Below are 19172 nucleotides of genomic sequence, written 5' to 3'. Positions count from 1 at the left end.
CCTGATGTTTCGTTACCCTTCATAGTTGAGGTTGATGCTTCTGAGGTAGGGGTGGGTGCGGTCTTGTCTCAGGGTTCCTCTCCTGCCAAATGGCAACCGTGTGCCTTTTTCTCAAAGAAGCTCTCCTCCGCAGAGAGAAATTATGATGTGGGAGATAGGGAATTGTTGGCCATCAAGTTGGCTTTTGAGGAATGGCGCCATTGGCTAGAGGGAGCCAGACACCCTATTACCGTGTTTACTGACCATAAAAATCTGGCCTACTTGGAGTCAGCCAAGCGTCTGAATCCGAGACAGGCCAGATGGTCTTTGTTCTTTTCAAGGTTTAATTTTGTTGTTACGTTTCGCCCTGGGGTTAAGAATGTGAAGGCAGATGCCCTATCACGTTGTTTCCCGGGAGGTGGGAATTTTGAAGACCCGGGTCCCATTTTGGCCGAAGGTGTGGTGGTCTCTGCTCTTTTTCCTGAATTGGAGGCAGAGGTGCAGGCAGCTCAGTCAGAAGCTCCTGATCTTTGTCCTCCTGGGAGGTTGTTTGTGCCTCTCGCTTTGAGACACAAGATTTTTAAAGAACACCACGATACGGTCCTTGCTGGGCACCCGGGGACAAGAGCCACACTGGATCTCATTGCCCGGAGATTCTGGTGGCCTGCGCTTCGTAAGACGGTTGAGGGTTTTGTGGCAGCTTGCGAGACTTGCGCTCGTGCCAAGGTCCCTCATTCACGGCCATCAGGTCCTCTCCTTCCTTTGCCCATTCCTTCCCGTCCTTGGACACATCTGTCCATGGACTTCATAACGGACTTGCCTCGTTCCTCGGGGAAGTCTGTGATTCTGGTGGTGGTGGACCGTTTTAGCAAAATGGTGCATTTTATCCCTTTTCCTGGTTTGCCCAATGCTAAGACGCTGGCGCAGGCATTTGTTGACCACATTGTCAAATTGCATGGGATTCCTTCAGACATAGTCTCTGATAGGGGCACGCAGTTTGTTTCTAGATTCTGGAAGGCCTTCTGTTCTCGCTTGGGGGTTCGCTTGTCATTCTCTTCTGCTTTCCATCCGCAGTCGAATGGCCAGACAGAGCGTGTCAATCAGAATCTGGAGACATATCTGCGCTGTTTTGTGGCGGAGAATCAGGAGGATTGGTGTTCTTTTTTGTCCCTTGCTGAGTTTGCTTTAAATAACCGTCGTCAGGAGTCCTCTGATAAGTCACCATTTTTTGGTGCATATGGGTTTCATCCGCAGTTTGGGACTTTCTCTGGAGAGGGCTCTTCTGGTTTGCCTGATGAGGACAGATTCTCCTCGTCTTTGTCATCTATTTGGCAAAAGATTCAGGATAATCTAAAGAACATGAGTGAGAGATATAAGCGTGTGGCGGATAGGAGACGTGTGCCTGGTCCGGACCTGAATGTTGGTGATTTGGTGTGGCTGTCTACCAAGAATATCAAATTGAAGGTTCCCTCCTGGAAGTTGGGTCCTAGGTTTATTGGGCCTTACAAGATCCTGTCTGTCATCAATCCTGTTGCCTACCGTCTTGATCTTCCTCAGACTTGGAAGATCCATAATGTTTTCCATAAGTCCTTATTGAAACCTTATGTTCAACCTATTGTACCCTCGCCTTTGCCTCCTCCTCCGATTATTGTTGATGGAAATCTTGAATTTCAGGTCTCTAGGATTGTGGATTCTCGTCTTGTCCGCGGTTCCCTCCAGTACCTCGTTCATTGGGAGGGTTATGGTCCTGAGGAGAGGATGTGGGTCCCAGTGACGGACATTAAGGCCTCTCGTCTCATCAGGGCTTTCCATAGGTCCCATCCTGAGAAGGTGGGCCCTGAGTGTCCGGAGTCCACTCCTAGAGGGAGGGGTACTGTCACAACCAGACAGCTGAGAAGCTCTGACAGGAGCCGTCCAGATCCTCCTCCTTGAGTTTCTTTGTTTTGGTTTCTGTTCCTCACCTCGTTAGTCTATCTCAGCTGTCATGCAGTCGGACTGATTACTTCCCTTTAAATTCCTACCCATAAGGCAGTAGTGTGCGGCTGATACAACTTCCTGGAGTGTGTGTGCATGCTGTCCCAGTTCCCAGTTCCCTGTCCACAGTCGTCTGCAAGATAAGTTCTGTTTATATATTTATGATTTTCTGTTTTCTGGATCCAGGTGACCCTGACTCCCTCCGTGTCTGTGTAGGGAGCCGGTGGTCGTGTCCCCTCACTATTGTAGGGCCTTCAGGTCTAAGATAGCCGAGGTACGTGGATATGCGCCCATCCACCTTTGGGGTGGTCGCATAGGCTGAGCAATAAGGGAGAGCGGCAGGTCGATTGCAGGGGTCTCCCTTTTGTTCCTTAGTTGTGGGTCCAGTGAGTCATTGTTTGTATTGTATTATCTTGTTTCCTGTACACCATCCGTGACACCGGCGCGTGACATCACTCAGTCAGTCACGCCCCTTCCACTTCATTAATGAAGCAGGAGCGCGACTGACTGACTGACGTCACGCGCCGGCCGGCCCGCTGCAATAATAGAGTGAGTACTGTTTCAGGCGATTAGGCTAGTTTATCAAAGGAGAGCGATTGCTTCAGCATTAAAATAGACTTTACATACAAAGAGACTGCTGTGCGCGGGGCCTGGAGTAATACAGTGACTGCACCAGGCCCCGCCGTGAGTTGCCAGCCTCCAGCCCCCCCTTCCACCCCACATTACTGTAACTGATGTATTGCCGGCAGCGCTGTGCAGCATACCAGCCCGCGATACATCAGTGTCAGCCATGTAAAAATGACACCATCGCTTTAAAAGACGCACTGCCATTTCCCCCCCACTTTTGGGGAAAAAGTGTGTCTTGTAAAGCGAAAAATACTGTATATTTCCCATTCAGCGGTGCAGTTATATGTTCAAAAGCACTTTATGGCGTGTTTTAGTGGCAAAAAAGATATATTTGCCGTTCAGCGGTGCAGTTATATGTTCTAAAGCCCTTTTTGGTGTTGAAGCCCTTTTTGGCATGCATTAGTGGCAAAAATAAAAATTGCCGTTCAGCGGTGCAGTTATAAGTTCTGAAGCCCTTTTTGCCATGTATTAGTGGAAAAAAGGGCTCATTAGCAGTTGTGTGGTTAAATGAGAAAATTACAGACTATTTTGGGGTGTTTTAATTTCCTTTTTATTTATTTGATCTAACAGTATGTCATGAAGAGAACTGCAAGGCCCTGGGGAGTGAAGAGGCCTAAATGTTTTTGGCGCAGGCACAGGTCACAGCAGAGTAAGTGGGCGTGGCCGCAGGAGTCGCAGCGAGAGGCCTGAGCTCCCGGTGTCATCGAGCGGTCATGTCTTGACCAGCAACCCAGCCGTTCTTGAATGGTTGACTCAGTAATCCACTTGATCCCAAGTGACATCAGACAACCCCAGCCAAGAGTTGGTGGGTTTGTCAGACATAACCCTTAGTTGGCATGGCCTGGGAGTAGGCTCTGTCCTCCACCTGCCTCTGTCCTTTTCTGTTCCCTCAGCCAGAGAAGTATTATATGTCACCATTCGGCAGGGGGATGACTTCTGTCTCTCTACCTTGTTGGACCCTCGCTATCAGACCAAAATGGGTGCCTTTTTTAAACCCGCTGAGAGGGAGGACAAACTGAACAACTATTGAGACATCCTATGTAGTCAGTTAGCCGCTGCCTATCTGCACCATCGTCAATACACTGGCAGGTCTGCGCTCATGTGGCAGAGGGGGGGGGGTAGGGGCAGTTCCATCAGCAGCAACTTGAGTCTAGAGTAGCTGATGAGCAGCTTTCTTCACCTGCCTAGTGAAGAAACTACTCACCAGCAGTAGCAGCAGCTAGACCTGGAGCAGGACCTGAGCATACTATAGGTGGTGGCATACTTGGACAGCACCCTGCCACCCCACATTGAAATAGGTGGACTACTGGGCAGCCAAACTGGATTTGTGGCCGCAACTGGCCGAGTTTACTCTAGAAAGCTGTTCTGCAGGCCAGTAGTGTGGCATCAGAGCGGGTGTTTAGTGTGGCCTCCTCCTGATGCTGCTGCCACCTTCACACTCTGCCATTGTGCCACTCTGTGGCCTCCTAATGCTGCTGCCACCTTCACACTCTGTCATTGTGCCACTTTGTGGTCTCCTCATACTGCTGCCCCTGCTTCCACCTCCACACTGTCATTGTGCCACCCTGTGGCCTCCTCCTGATGCTACTGCTGCTGCCACCTCCACATTCTGTCATTGTGCCACTCCGAGGCCTCCTGATGCTGCTGCCACCTCCACACTGTCATTGTGCAACCCTGTGGCCTCTTCCTGATGCTGCTGCTGCCAGCACCTCCACACTCTGTCTGTCACGGCGGACGTGCACTCAGTATAAAAGATAACACACCAACCAGGCACTGGACGAGAGACAGGGGAAGGGTCACCTCCTAGTTTATCCCTGACCTCTTTCCCTGCACTGCTCAGCCCACAGGCATACCTTGAAGGTAGGTGTGCTGTGTCCTCCAGCCTGGACTGACAAAACCCTGAACTCCCTGAGATGGTGAAGTGGGGAGATAGGAGCAGCCTGCTTGCACAGAACCTGGATGGGATAGCTGACACAAACAACCAAACAAGAAATGACACTTATCTTCTGAGAGCAGGAACTGACAGCCAACCTTCTCTCCAAACTTCCCAGACCAAAATGATCAGTATAATCCGCTCAGAGCACTTAGCTGGAGGCCATTTAAACTAATGACTCCACCCAGTGCACTTGATGAGAGGCGGATCCAGCACGGCACCAAAACAAATACTAAACTCGTGCTTCTATCCTGGCCGACCTCCGCACATCGTCAGAGTGGGGCATGACACTGTCATTGTGCCACTCTGCCGTTTCCTAATGCTTCCGTAACCTCCACACTCTGTCATTGTGCCACTCTTTGGCATCCTTCTGCTGCTGCTTTTACCTCCACACTATCATTGTGCCACTTTGTGGCCTCCTCCTGATGCTGCTGCCACTTTCAGAATCTGTCATTGGGCCACTCTGTGGTCTCATCATGCTGCTTCCACCTCACCACTATATCATAGGGCCACTCTGTGGACTTCTCATGCTGTTCCCACCCTCCCAACTTCATGACTGGGCCACTATTTTGCCTTTTGGCCTGCCTGACATCATCATTTATTTGACCCTTCTGATCTGTCAGAGGGAAGGAAAAAATAGATGCACAATTGATCCTAACAGCTGTAAGGCCTGCATGACATTGTCTCTATTTTGCATCAGAATTGGCTTATGATTTGGTAGCCAAAATAAGGAGTGGGTAAAAAAAAACCACAGAAGACATGCCATTATTCCATTCACGTGTCATCTCTGTTTTGGATCCACTCCTGTTTTTTTTTTGCTTTAGCAATACTGATGGATTACTGACCAAGTGAAGGCGGATGCTCCACAGACAGGATCCGTTTTTTGGGGGTTATTCTTCTGATGGATCAGAGGAAGGGCAAAATAATCAGTGACGTCAAAACAAACACACTGCTGACACCCTCTCCACTCTGTCGGGGGCTCTACTTGTATAAGCATTTAATAAAACCGGTTCTGTAGACATCAGTTCACACTTGAATTATTGTCACGGTTCCGCCTGTGACAGGGACTAGAAGATTGAGGAGACTGGCTGCACGTGATTGACAGCCTCTTTGGTTTCACCTTTCTGTGTTATTGCTGGGGATGACCACGCCTCTTGTCTCAGGTGTAGCTTAAGTAGTCATTCCTTCTCCTCTATTTAGTCCGGCCTCACCCATCATGCTATGCGGTTGATAGCTCCTTGTTTGTGGAAGTCCTAATATTGGTTTTCTCTGAGTTCCTGCTCGTCCGCATACTTCTGGAAGTTAAGTTTATCTTCTTTGTTGTTTGTTGTTCTTCCCTTCCTGCTGATATTTGTCCTGAGGGAGTCTCCAATTCCTTTATCAGGGAAAGAATAGGCCATCCGTGTCCTGACACTATCTGCAGGGTTAGACAGTGCTTATATTCCTGCTTATAAACATTCCTTTCATCAAGGTCTGTTCATACTGATAGCAGTCAGGGCTCAGCGCAGGGACTCACTAGGTGTGACCAATTTCCTTTCCCTAGGTTCCAGGCCTAATACCTTTTCCCTTCTCTTCTGTGTTCAGTGTGGAGTGTATTTACCACACTGCGCCATGAGAGTTATTTGGTCAGTTTTGGCCCCGTAACCGTCCAAATAAGTGAAGTATGCAGTGTCATCTGCATGTCATACTGACTCACAGTATTGTTTCTCTATCATAGCAGACTCCCTATGCAAGTTTCTACAAAGAACAGTGTTCTACACCACTATGAAGGCTCTCTGCAGCCAGGAAACACGAGTCGCCACAAATAAATTCGGATCGAACCAAATTTTTGCAAAAAATTGGAAGAACCGGCCAAATCGAATTTTTGAGAAATTCACTCATCTCTAACCACAATTATGGCATACAGTTCTGTCACAAAGTAAGCCATATTATTAAAGAAAATCACGGAAACAAGGTAATAATACACATAATAAAGTAGATGCAAGAATTATATATGGACAAAGTCCTCACTCTGATATGATAAAATCTGAGACACTTAGCCAATATATTTTGATCAAAACACATCTGTGCCCGCCTACCCATCGCCAAGGTGGTCTCAGGTCAGGCGGGTCCAACACTAAACCTACCTAAGCCATTGGGCTTCTATGTTCAGGAGCGCAGACCCCGCACATATGGTGTGCTGCTCCTAGTCACCTCCATGTGCATCAAGCAACCAATGGGAGGAGGAGCAAGAACACCTATATGTACCACAAAGTAAGCCAACCAATAGTGGATATAGAGCTAGACAACAGTACTTATCCATGAATATATCTAAGGATGAGCGAATCGACTTCGGATGAAACATCCAAAGTCGATTTGCATAAAACTAATACTGTACCTTGGAACCAAACCCGAGTTTGGGAAATGTTTTTTTACAGTACAAATTAATTTATGAAGTTATTGCGCAGTGAGTCCGCCGAGCGTCCTTCCCTCACTGCGCCTGCGCCGAATACTGAACGGCACGAGATTTACACTGCAGACACGGCCGGCGTGAGGAGAGCAGCGCTGCCTGGCCCTGTCAATCAAGAGAAGAAGGGTGTAAAAAGAGGTGGGCAAACGGAGCCTCTAGGAGCAGGTTCAACGCCCCCCCCTCTCCAAAAGGCTAATAAGCATATTATAAAAGTTTGTTTTTCTCAAGAAAGGCTTTAGGCAATGAGATAGCACTAATATAGTTATGTTCAGCTGACATTAGCACATCGCTAATGTCAGCCAGCTTAATACCCATTTTTCAGGTGACAGAAACCCTTTAAGGACTATTGTTGTATCTGGCAGCAATATATATTTTTAGCTCAACCTGCGCTAAATAGTTTGCAATTGTTTGGCCACTGCAGACATGGCAAAATCACAGAAATATCGTGGCAAATATGGGGGAACTGCTCAAAACCCAAACACTGTAGCGTGTTTTTCATTGGGGGAGCAGTCCCGCCGCATGTGGACCGCAGCAAACGACTATCCCCAGCAAAAAATGCATACAATGGAGGATGTCGGCTGCAGACATGGACATTATCTGCGCTACATCTCCTGTATAACGTGTGTGTGCAGCCTAAAAATATCTGTGACATCCAGTGTACTTTTTCCGTAGACTGTGTCCGCTGCGGACAGTTACATTACCTACGCTACATTTCCTGTATAACGTATGCGCAACCTAAAAATATCTCTGACATCCAGTGTACTTTTTCTGTAGACGCTGTGGACAGTGACATTATCTGCGCTACATCTCCTGTTTAACATGTGCGCATACTAAAAATATCTGTGACACACAGTGTACTTTTTCTGTAGACGCTGCGGACAGTGACATTATCTGCACTACATCGCCTGTAAAACTAGTAAAAACTTAAAAATTTAGCGTCGCAGGTACCAAATTGTGAAGTGGGTAATTATTCACATACAGTCTAGTTGCGTTTTTGGTTGGACTGCACTGCCTCAGAAAGTCCCAGAAGAAAATTCATCAAGTCAGAGCCATTCGAACTGGTGGACATGGATAAACATCGAAAGCCACCCAAAGCCTCCATCACTTCTTTACGTGCTTCTGTGGAGAACCAAAGGTCGCAGCAATAGTGAAGCTATAAGGAAGAATTGTGCAGTGCTAAAAAATTACCCCATTTTGGGTAAGGAGATCCCAGAACAACCTGATATGGTATACAAAAAAGCTCCTAATCTTGGCACACATCTGGTCCGTAGCGCTATTCCTGACAAGACTGTAAAGAAAAGAGAGAATAAGTTCACATAGTGTGGATTTTGCCTCCCATGTAAAAATAGGAGAAAAGAGAACAGAAAGAACAGAAAAAGGGACATACAAAGTGTACATTCGAATAAGAGAAATACAGATTTTAAGATTAAAGAGCAAATTACCTGTGAGAGCGTTGGAGTGGTCTACATGTTGGAGTGCCCGTGCAGCCTCCAATATGTAGGTTGAACAATGAGAAAGCTTAAGACAAGGATCCAGGAACACATCAGGAACATTAAAAAGGTATTGGAGACACGTAGTGTCTCAATGCACTTTCAAAAGGTACAGCAGAAGGATCCAAGTGGTTTGCAATTTATGGGAATGGAAGCAGTAAAGCCATATTGGCGCGGGGGAAACACAATATCGCAAATTAATAAGCGAGAAGTCGAATGGATCTTTACCAAGAATACGTTGCAACCAAAGGATATGAACGTGAAATTTGATCTAAAGCCATGCCTGGTATGAGATAAATGATGTTAGTTGTAGTAAGGACCTTCTATGGAAGGAGGTGTGGTTTGTGATAGGTGTAGATCGATCAGGTGAGAGGGGTCATTTGAGGGATGACATAGGGTTGTGTATTTTGTGAATTAAGGGGAACCACGTGAGGGAGGAGATTGCGTACATATTGTGTGCCGATAAGATTGCGAAAAGAGGAATCCTGTTAAAGATTTATATATTTTATATATGGTTTAAAGACTTTTTTTATATATATATTATATATTATGTAATATATGCAGTGTGGAAGTGTATTGGTTTGCCTGTGGGTGGGACTTGCACTCACCTATGTATTTAAAAGACCTCCCCGGTACGGGTTGAGCAGACGCCCCTGATGAAGCTTGGAGCGAAACTCTGTTTGATCTCTGTATACACTGCGTTTATTCTATTAAAACATTGTGAGTATAATAAACCCCTTTTGTATTTGACCCTGGGTGAAAGTGCTTCACTATTGCTGCGACCTTTGGTTCTCCACAGAAGCACGTAAAGGAGTGAAGGAGGCATCGGGTGGCTTTCGATGTTTACCCATGTCAACCAGTTCAAATAGCTCTGACTTGATGAATTTTCTTCTGGCAGCGTGGTCCAACCAAAAACGCATCTCCTGTATAACATTTCCGCATCACAAATATCTGTGACATTGACTGCAATTTTTTCTTAGCCGCTAGTGACAGCAGTGCCATTACCTGTGGTACCTCTCCTGTATAACTTTTCTGCATCCCCAATATCTGTGACATTGACTGTAATTTTTTCTTAGCCGCTGTTGACAGCAGCACCATTACCTATGGTACCTCTACTGTATAACGTTTCTGCATCCCCAATATCTGTGACATTGTAATTTTTTCTAAGCCACTGGTGACAGCAGCACCGTTACCTGTGGTACCTCTCCTGTATAACGTTTCCGCATCCCAAATATCAGTGACATTGACTGTAATTTTTTCTTAGCCGTTGTTGACAGCAGCACTATTATCTGTGGTACCTCTCCTGAATAACGTTTCTGCATCCCAAATATCAGTGACATTGACTGACATTTTTTCTTATTCGCTGGTGACAGCAGTGACATTACCTGTGGTACCTCTCCTGTATAATGTTTCTACATCCCAAATATCAGAGACTGTAATTTATTTGTGCATACACTTAAAAAAAACTGCGCTACTGGACGGGTGACATACTTGCAAGCATATGTACCATTTAATATGAAGAAGGCGAGCAGTAAGGGACGGAGAAGTGGCCTTGCTGCTGATGGAGCACGCAGAGGCCGTGGCCGTGGGTGCGGTGATACTATGCCTGCTGGCAGAGCACAATAAACACACTCATCCGCAATACCTAGCTTCATGTCCCAGTTTGCAGGGCGGCGCAGGACACCACTCTCGAAGTCAGACCAGTGCAACCAGATGTTCGGTTGAATTGCAGCAGATAATGCTTCCAGTCGGTTAAGCACCACCCTGTCTTCCACAAAGTCCAGTCTCAGTAGCCAAGAGTCTGGTCAACAGAATCCTCACCCTGATACTCCTTCCACCCACCATGGAGAGTCTTGGCAAACAAGTGATCCCACACTCGGATATTGCGAGGAGCTGTTTTCATCACCATTCCTTAATTTGGGCCTCTCTCCAAGCCCGCTTGAAGAGGGACATGAGGAGATCTTGTGCCCTGATTCCCAAACTCTGGAGAATCCACAGTCAGAAGAAGATGACGGTGGGGAACGGCAATTAGTGTTTCACGAGGTGGATGATGATGATGATACACAGTTGCCAATAAGTCAACCGCAATTAGTGTCTCAAGAGGTTCGTGATGAGGATGAGACACAGTTGTCAATAACTGAGTTTGTTGTTAGGTCAACAAGTCAGGAGGATGACCAGAATGAGGAAGTGGAAGAGGAGGGGGTGGACGATGAAGTCACTGACCCAACCTGGGAAGATGGCAAGCCAAGCAAGGACAGCAGTACAGAGGGGGAGGGATCCGCAGCACCGCAACATGCTGGAAGAGGCAGTGGAGTGGCAAAAGGGAGAAGGCGAGCCACACCAAACAGGCCCGCAACTGTTCCATGGAGCACACCCTTGCGGAAATCTCCATTGCCAAGGGGTAGGTGTTCCACAGTCTGGCGCTTTTTTGAGGAAAGTGTGGACGATAAAATAATTGTCATTTGCAACCTGTGCCATACCAAAATGAGCAGGGGCGTGAACACTAGCAAACTCAGCACCACCAGCATGATCCGCCACATGACATCAAAGCACCCTAATAGGTGGGCCGAACGCCTGGGTCCACAATCAGGTATGCGGGTAACACCCCTGCTTCCTCTTCACCTATGTTACATTCTGGCCAATCCCCTGTCCAAGACGCAGGCCCGAATGCCTCCCGCCCTGCACCTGGATTTTCGCAAGCACCATCAGTAGCACATCCACTTCTGTGTTCCAGCGCAGCGTGCAGATGTCCATACCCCAGGTCTTTGAACAAAAGCGCAAATACCCAGCCACCCACCCACAGGCCATAGCACTAAATGTGCACCTTTCCAAATTGCTAGCCCTGGAAATGTTGCCATTTAGGCTTGTGGACACTGAGGCTTTCTGCAGCCTGATGGCAGCTGCCGTCCCTCATTACTCAGTCCCCAGCCGCCACTATTTTGCCCGGTGTGCCGTCCCCGCCTTACACCAGCATGTGTCCCGTAACATAAACCGTGCCCTGACCAACACAGTTATTGGACAAGTGCTTGTAGTGTTACATGGACAAGTGCTTGTGGAAAGGGACACTACATTTCCCTGATGGCACACTGGGTAAACGTTGTGGAGGCTGGTAGCGAGTCATACCCTGGGATGGCACAGGTGCTACCGATGCAAGGATTGTGGGCCCTACTTCCATCAGGATTTCCCCTACATTAGTGGCTCAACCCCCCCTTCTCCTCCTCCACCACCTCCTCCATTTCCACCTCTGAATCGTCATCTTGCAGCACCAGTCAGCCATCAGTCAGTAGCTGTAAGCACTGTAGCACTGCAGTGGGGAAGTGGCAACAGGCCATGCTGAAACTTATTTGCTTAGGTGACAAACAGCACACCGCCGCAGAGTTGTGGCAGGGTATAAGGGACCGTACTGAGCTGTGGCTCTCGCCACTCAACCTAGGCATGGTTGTGTTTGATAATGGCTGTAACTTGGTGGCAGCTTTGGAGCTCGGCAAGCTCACACACATACCATGCCTAGCGCACGTGTTAAACTTAGTGGTTCAGCGTTTTTTCTCAAAACCTACCCCAATTTGCCTGAGGTACTGGTGAAGGTGCGCCGCACGTGTGCACATATCCGAAAGTCATCTACAGCTTCTGCCAGTCTGGTAGCGCTGCAGCAGCGCTTGCAATTGCCAGCTCACCGACTGTTGTGCGACGTGAGCACACGCTGGAACTCCTCGTTCCACATGTTGGGCAGGCTTTGTGAGCAGCAGAGGGCAGTAGTGGAATACCAGCTGCAACATGGTCATCACCTTTCCAGTCAGCTTCCGCTTTTCGCAAGTGACGAGTGGGCATGGATGTCTGACCTCTGTGAGGTTTTACGCAACTTCGAGGAATTAACACAGAGGGTGAGCGGCATCCTCTATTATCAGCATAACCATCCCACTTCTGTGTCTACTGAAACGCTCACTGCTCACAATGAAGGCAGACACTTTGCATGTGGAAGAGGTGAAAATGGGGAAGATAGTACACAGGGTGATATTCAGACCACCCTCATTTTGTCTTCTCAGCACGAATTGGATGATGATGAGGAAGAGGAGCAGCAGGAGACCTTTGCCTCCTCTACAGATGATAGTACCCATAGCAGGTTTATTCCATCTGTTCAGCATGGATGGGCAGAAGAGGAGGAAGAGTATTTGTAGATTGAGAGTCATCCTCCTGAAGAGGACAGCGAAGTCTTGACTGTTGGGACTCTGGCACACATGGCTGACTTTATGTTATGCTGCCTTTCCTGTGACCCTTTACTGGTTGTTCACCCTTCTCGACCCCCGATACAAAGAAAAATTGCTCTAAAAATTTCCAGCTGACAACGCTGGGGGCAGAGTACGTAGTTCCTTGGGCAACCAATGAGGGGAGATGAGAGGAACACACAGCAGTTCCAACAGAGGCAGGGCAGCACTCTCCAAGGCCTGGGACAGTTTCATGACACCCGCCAGCACCCTCACCCTGATGCTTGGCCTACTGTCACAAGGAGGGAAAAATTTTGGAAGATGGTGAAGGAGTACGTAGCAGACCGTGTCAGCGTCCTCAATAATTCCTCTGTGCCTTACAACTGTTGAGTGTCCAAGCTGGACACGTGGCACGAACTGGTGCTCTACGCCTTGGAGGTGCTGGCCTGCCCTGCCGCCAGCGTTTTGTCAGAGCAGGTATTTAGTGCTGCTGGGGGCATAATAACTGATAAGCGCATCCGCCTGTCAACTGAAAATGCTGACCGGTTGACTCTTATCAAAATGAACAAGGTCTGGATTTCCCTGACTTCTCTACTCCACCAGAGGAAAGCGGCTGAACATAAAGGCACTTTAAATGTGGCTTTCATGGTGTATTGAATACACTTTATTCTCATGAACCCCTTCCACCACAAAAAAGGGTATATGGTTTAATCTTCCTTTTCTCGTCCTCCTCCTTCTCCTTTATCATATCAACATGCTTATTAGTCTGCCCTTGCTCCTAATGTTTTAGAGGGTCAGCTCAGCAGCAGACCCTCAACCATAATTTTTTTCGATGGTCAGCTCAGCAGCAAGCCCTCGCCCATAATTTTTTTCCATGGTCAGGTCGGCAGCAGGCAGTTGCGCCTAATGTTTTAGAGAGTCGGCTCTGCAGAAGACCCTCAACCATAATTTTTTCGGTGGTCAGCTCAGCAGCAGGCCCTCGCCTATAATGTTTTAGATGGTCAGCTCAACAGAAGGCCCTCGTCCATAATTTTTTACATGGTCAGATCAGAAGCAGGCCCTCGCCCCTAATGTTTTACATGGTCAGCTCAGCAGCAGGCCCTCGCCGATAATGTTTTAGATGGTCAGTTCAGCAGCAGGCACTCGCCCCTAATGTTTTAGAGAGTCAGCTCAGCAGCAGACCCTCACCCCTAATGTTTTAGATGGTCAGCTCAGCAGCAGACCTCAACCCTAATGTTTAATAAGGTCAGATCAGCAGCAGGCCCTTGCTCCTAATGTTTTTGATGGTCACCGGCAGTGCAGCAATCATAATTTTTCAAGGGTGTGTATGATGCCCTCCTTTATGTGTAATAAAGGGTGTATTGGAGTGCCGGTTCCTTGTAATTTTTGGCAGCCCTTTCACTTAGTGCATAGGTTTTATGAGTGTAGGAGTCCGACTACCTTAACAATTGTACCACAATGTGAATAAGGCCCTCCTTTATGTGATATACAGGTTGTATCGAAGTGCCTCTTCCATGTAATTTTTGGCAGCACTTGCACTTTATATACAAGTAAATATATAGGAAAGAATGTTTTCTAACAATTTTTCCTCTAAAATCGATTTTATCTTGGTTTTGTGCGTACTATTGTCAGTCTGTTAAAGTGGTGTACTGCTCAGACAACTTCGTTCCCAGCAGAGGCCTTGGAGTCCAAGATGCATCCCGACATCCTCCCCATGCTGTTCCCAAACCATTTCAGTGATATTTCCATCAATTTCTGGCCTTTTCCTATGAACCAGACACCCTCCCCTCTTCAGAGCAGGGGGTGCCTGGTTTAATGATCGGGTTCTCCCATTTACTTCCATTGTGCTCGGTAGAGCACCCGAGCATCCTGAGGTGTTCTACTCGAGCACCCGAGCACTTTGGTGCTCGATCAACACTAGTTAGAACTCATGGATATTGATTTTATTTGCAGTACTTTTTCTACACTTTGGATATGTCATAAATGTCTAATAAAACTAATTTAAAGGGAATTTAAAGGCTAGTATATGAATCTTCTGTTCATAGGATAGGGGTAAGCATTTAATAGTGAAGGGTCTGATCACTGTAATCTCTACTGATTACAAGAACAGGGGCCAGCTATCTTTAGCAGTCCCTGCAGTCCCATAGAGAATGAATAGAGCAGCAGAGCACATTCTTGACCTGCTGCTCCATTCATTCAGAGGAATGGGACCCCTTTCTCGTGATTGCTGGTGGTCCCAGTGATCAGAGCCCCATCAGAGCCCTATCAGATGCTGATCTCCTATACCTGAATAGGGGATACCTTAATATTGTGGCACAACCTCCAGTAATGCAACTTAAAATGAGTTGCATTAATTCAACTTAAAATTAGAATATTTTGAAAAGGTTCAATATTCTAGGCTCAATGTGTCACACTCTAGTCAGCTAATTAATCCATACCCCCTGAGCAAAGGGTACCTGAGATTGTGACTTGGGGTTTTCATAAGCTGTAAGCCATAATCATCCAAATTATAACAAATAAAGGCTTGAAATATCTTGCTTTGCATGTAATGAGTCTCTCTCATATATTAGTTTTACCTTTTAAGTTGTATTACTGAAATAAATGAACTTTGCACGATATTCTAATTTTCGAGTTTCAACTGTACAACTTACTAAGTAATAAAAAAAAAAAAATAACATTATAAATCATTAATTAACACTAAGTACAACCTGACAAATATTTTACTTTGTATGATGCCATCTACATGCTATAAGGTTAAGTATTATGAGGCAAGGATAGCTGATTTTTTTTAGCAAGGAATTGGTGACATACATTTAGATTAAAATAACCTTCAGAAGATGCTGTAATGAAATCATCTGTTTATGCTTCTGGGCAAACACACATTTCAAGTAGAACTGCAATTTTTATAAAAGAAAAGCACTTTTGGCAATGTATATTTTATTTTTCTTTAAATCATACTTAAGTGCATTTTCCAGGAGATTTTTCATATTTAACTCCAATAGTTATAAGACCTGTTCTGACAAGTTCATTGTGTTTTTGTCGAGCTAGCTCTGGGCCTTATGACCCTAAGGAAGCTGAGTAGACAAAAGGCAGATTCAGTTGATTCAGTTTTTCTCCCTTTTTTATTTAGCGAACAATTATCTTGGAAATGACAGCACATAAGGCATTTAACTGACATATTTCAAAGAAAAGTGTAGCATGACATCCCTTTATAACTAGCATCAGTGATCTTTGGAACAAATGACTCTCTGGATATCATTTTATAAAATGATCTTGATGACATTCAGCAATGTTACTGGAAATTGTCTGTTATGCTGCTAACATTTGTATTGTAAAATTGATTATGTCTGCTAGTACTATTACACCGGTTTCATATATTATTGGAAGTTGCTAAGAACACCACTACTATATCTCTGAAACTGGAGTGATACATGACAATGTTTACAGTCATATACAGGATTTTTTTCTTTATAAAAGAGCAAATAGTAAGTCTAAGAAAATGTAGAAAAAACGATAAAATGCCATAAAAATTATATACATAGGACTTTTAGTGATTTTCAAAAGTCAGGGAGTGATACCCTTGCAGTATTCCTTACGCAACATGAGACCAGATATGATGGACAGTCTTTCTCCTATGCTGTCTGGATTCAACTATTAGTGGCTACTGACTGGGGACTCTTATGAAAGCTTCTGTTAACTAATGGTCGTTATGGCAGGGAGGCTTGGATAAGGATGCAAGAGACTCTCTTAGGTGAATTCAGAGGCTCTTATAGGGTCCCAGATGGTTTTTATAAAGTCAGTGAGGATAGCTTTTATTAGGCAATGACTGGCTGTTATTGAAACACCATGGTTTGCCATGGATTATGATCCTGAATACAGCTGATAAGAACTTTAGCTGAATCTCTGTGGGAATTGAATTCATGAGGAGACATAAAGTACAGAGAGGTCGGACAGGACAGACTGTGTTGGGCTGTGGTAATAGAGACTGCATACAGGTGCTGCTGCTGATCATCAGCCACATCCCCATCCTCCTCTCTGTACTTCATGTCTCCTCATGAACTCCATTCCTACAGAGATTCAGCTGCTCGTTCACACGAACGTGTGATGCTCGTTGCCGTATTGCAGACCGCATTTGCGGATCAGCAATACATGGGCACTGTTCCGTGGCCATTCCGCATCGCGGATGCGGACCCATTCATTTCAATGGGTCCGCAAATCTGGAGATGCGAAATGGAAGAATGGAACTGAACACTACGGAAGCACTACGGAGTGCTTTCTGGGGTTCCGTTCCAAGCTTCCGCACCGCAAAAAGATAGAACTTGCTCAATTTTTTTGCGGAATCAAAGGATCGCGGACCCATTCAAGTGAATGGGTCTGCGATCCCCATGCGCCTGCCCCACGGACGGTGCCTGTGCATCGTGGACTGCAATTTGCTGTCCACAGCATGGGCACAGGCTTCACACGATCATGTGAACGAGCCCTAAACTGTATTCAGAATGATAATCTGACAAGTGGAACAGAGAGGAGGATGAGGAGCCTCTTAAGCTCAGTTCTGAAGTAACTTGCCCTGCTGTGGGATTAGGACACGTTTTGTCAATATTATTCGGACAGCAGCCATTTTATTTCCCCTGATGATTGCTCCCTAGACAAAACAAGCCATTATAACTAATGCTAGTTGTTTGGAAATATATTTATAAAAAAATAATATTTAAGTATTTTCATGTTCTTAATTCTTGTAGACAAACCTTTAAACTTAACAATGAGCCCACTGTATTTGGAGTTTCTGCTCACATTAAGGGACCATTCACACGTCCGTAGTGCATTGCGGATCCGCAATACACCCGGCCGGCACCCCCATGGAACTGCCTTTTCTTGTCCGCAATTGCAAACGAGAATAGGAAATGTTCTATTTTTTCCAGAGCCGCGGACCGGAAGATCAGGGTCGCGCTCCAGCAATGCGGATGCGGAGAGCACATAGTGTGCTCTCCGCAATCCATTCCGTCCCCAAAGAGAATGAATAGGTCCGAACCTGTTCCACAGAATTGCAGAACGGGTGTGGACACAAAATAATGCACACACAGGGGACATTTACAGTACAAGCCATTTTGTAATCAATATTTCCTGGGTATATATTTGGACAATAGCAAGATTGGATTCTGAAAAATTAGGAACGAACCAAAAGCCTGTGTACTTCCCCTGTACAAACTGTGGTAATTCATGATAAACCATGTGCATTTTTCAGCATTTTTGTTTATTGGATCTCATGACTAGAGATGAGCGAATCGAAGCGGACGAAGCTAAAAGCGTTTCTTGTCATATTTCACTACAATACGAGAAAAATAGACTGGGTTCACATTTAGTGTTATTTGCGCTAAAAGCGTTTATTGTCATATTTCACTACAATACGAGAAAAATAGACGCAGTTCACATTTGGTGTTATTTGCGGTAAAAGTGTTTATTGCCATATTTCTAGAGAATAAGAGAAAAATAGACTAAGTTCATATTTGCTGTTATTTGCGCTAAAAGTGTTTCTTGTCGTATTTCACTACAATATGATAAAAATAGACCCAGTTCACATTTGGTGTTATTTGCTCTAAAAGCGTTTATTGTCATATTTCACTACAATACGAGAAAAATAGACCGGGTTCACATTTGGTGTTATTTGCGCAGAAAGCGTTTCTTCTCATATTTCACTACAATACAAGAAAATAGACGTAGTTCACATTTGGTGTTATTTGCCCTAAAAGCGTTTATTGTCATATTTCACTACAATACGAGAAAAATAGACGCAGTTCACATTTGGTGTTATCTGCGCTAAATGCGTTTCTTGTCATATTTCACTAAAATACAAGAAAAATAGACCCAGTTCACATTTGGTGTTATTTGCGCAGAAAGCGTTTCTTGTCATATTTCACTACAATACGAGAAAATAGACGTAGTTCACATTTGGTGTTATTTGCGCTAAAAGCGTTTATTGTCATATTTCACTACAATACGAGAAAAATAGACGCAGTTCACATTTGGTGTTATTTGCGGTAAAAGCGTTTATTGCTATATTTCTAGATTAAAAAGAGAAAAATAGACTATGTCCATATTTGCTGTTATTTGCCCAAAAAGCGTTTCTTGTTATATTTCACTACAATTCGAGAAAAATAGGCGCAGTTCTCATTTGGTATTATTTGCGCTGAAAGCGTTTCTTGTCATATTTTACTACAATACGAGAAAAATAGACGCAGTTCACATTTGGTGTTATTTACACTAAAAGCGTTTATTGTCATATTTCTAGAGAAAAATATTCGCATTAGTGGCCTATTTTAGTCCAATACGAGAAATATATATGCAGTTCACTTTTGCTGTTATTTACGCTGAAATCGTTTCGTTGCCAATTTCTAATCCTTTAGGCTACTTTCACACTAGCGGCATGGACCTCCGGCAGGCTGTTCTGTTGGGTGAACAGTCTGTTGGATCCGTCCTGCCGCTAGTGAACATGTGCCCCCGATCTGCCGCTCTGTCCCCAT

The sequence above is a fragment of the Bufo bufo genome, chromosome 1 (assembly GCF_905171765.1).
Source record: "Bufo bufo chromosome 1, aBufBuf1.1, whole genome shotgun sequence".
Classification (NCBI taxonomy): Eukaryota; Metazoa; Chordata; class Amphibia; order Anura; family Bufonidae; genus Bufo; species Bufo bufo.
Note: the sequence above shows the minus strand (reverse complement) of the source record.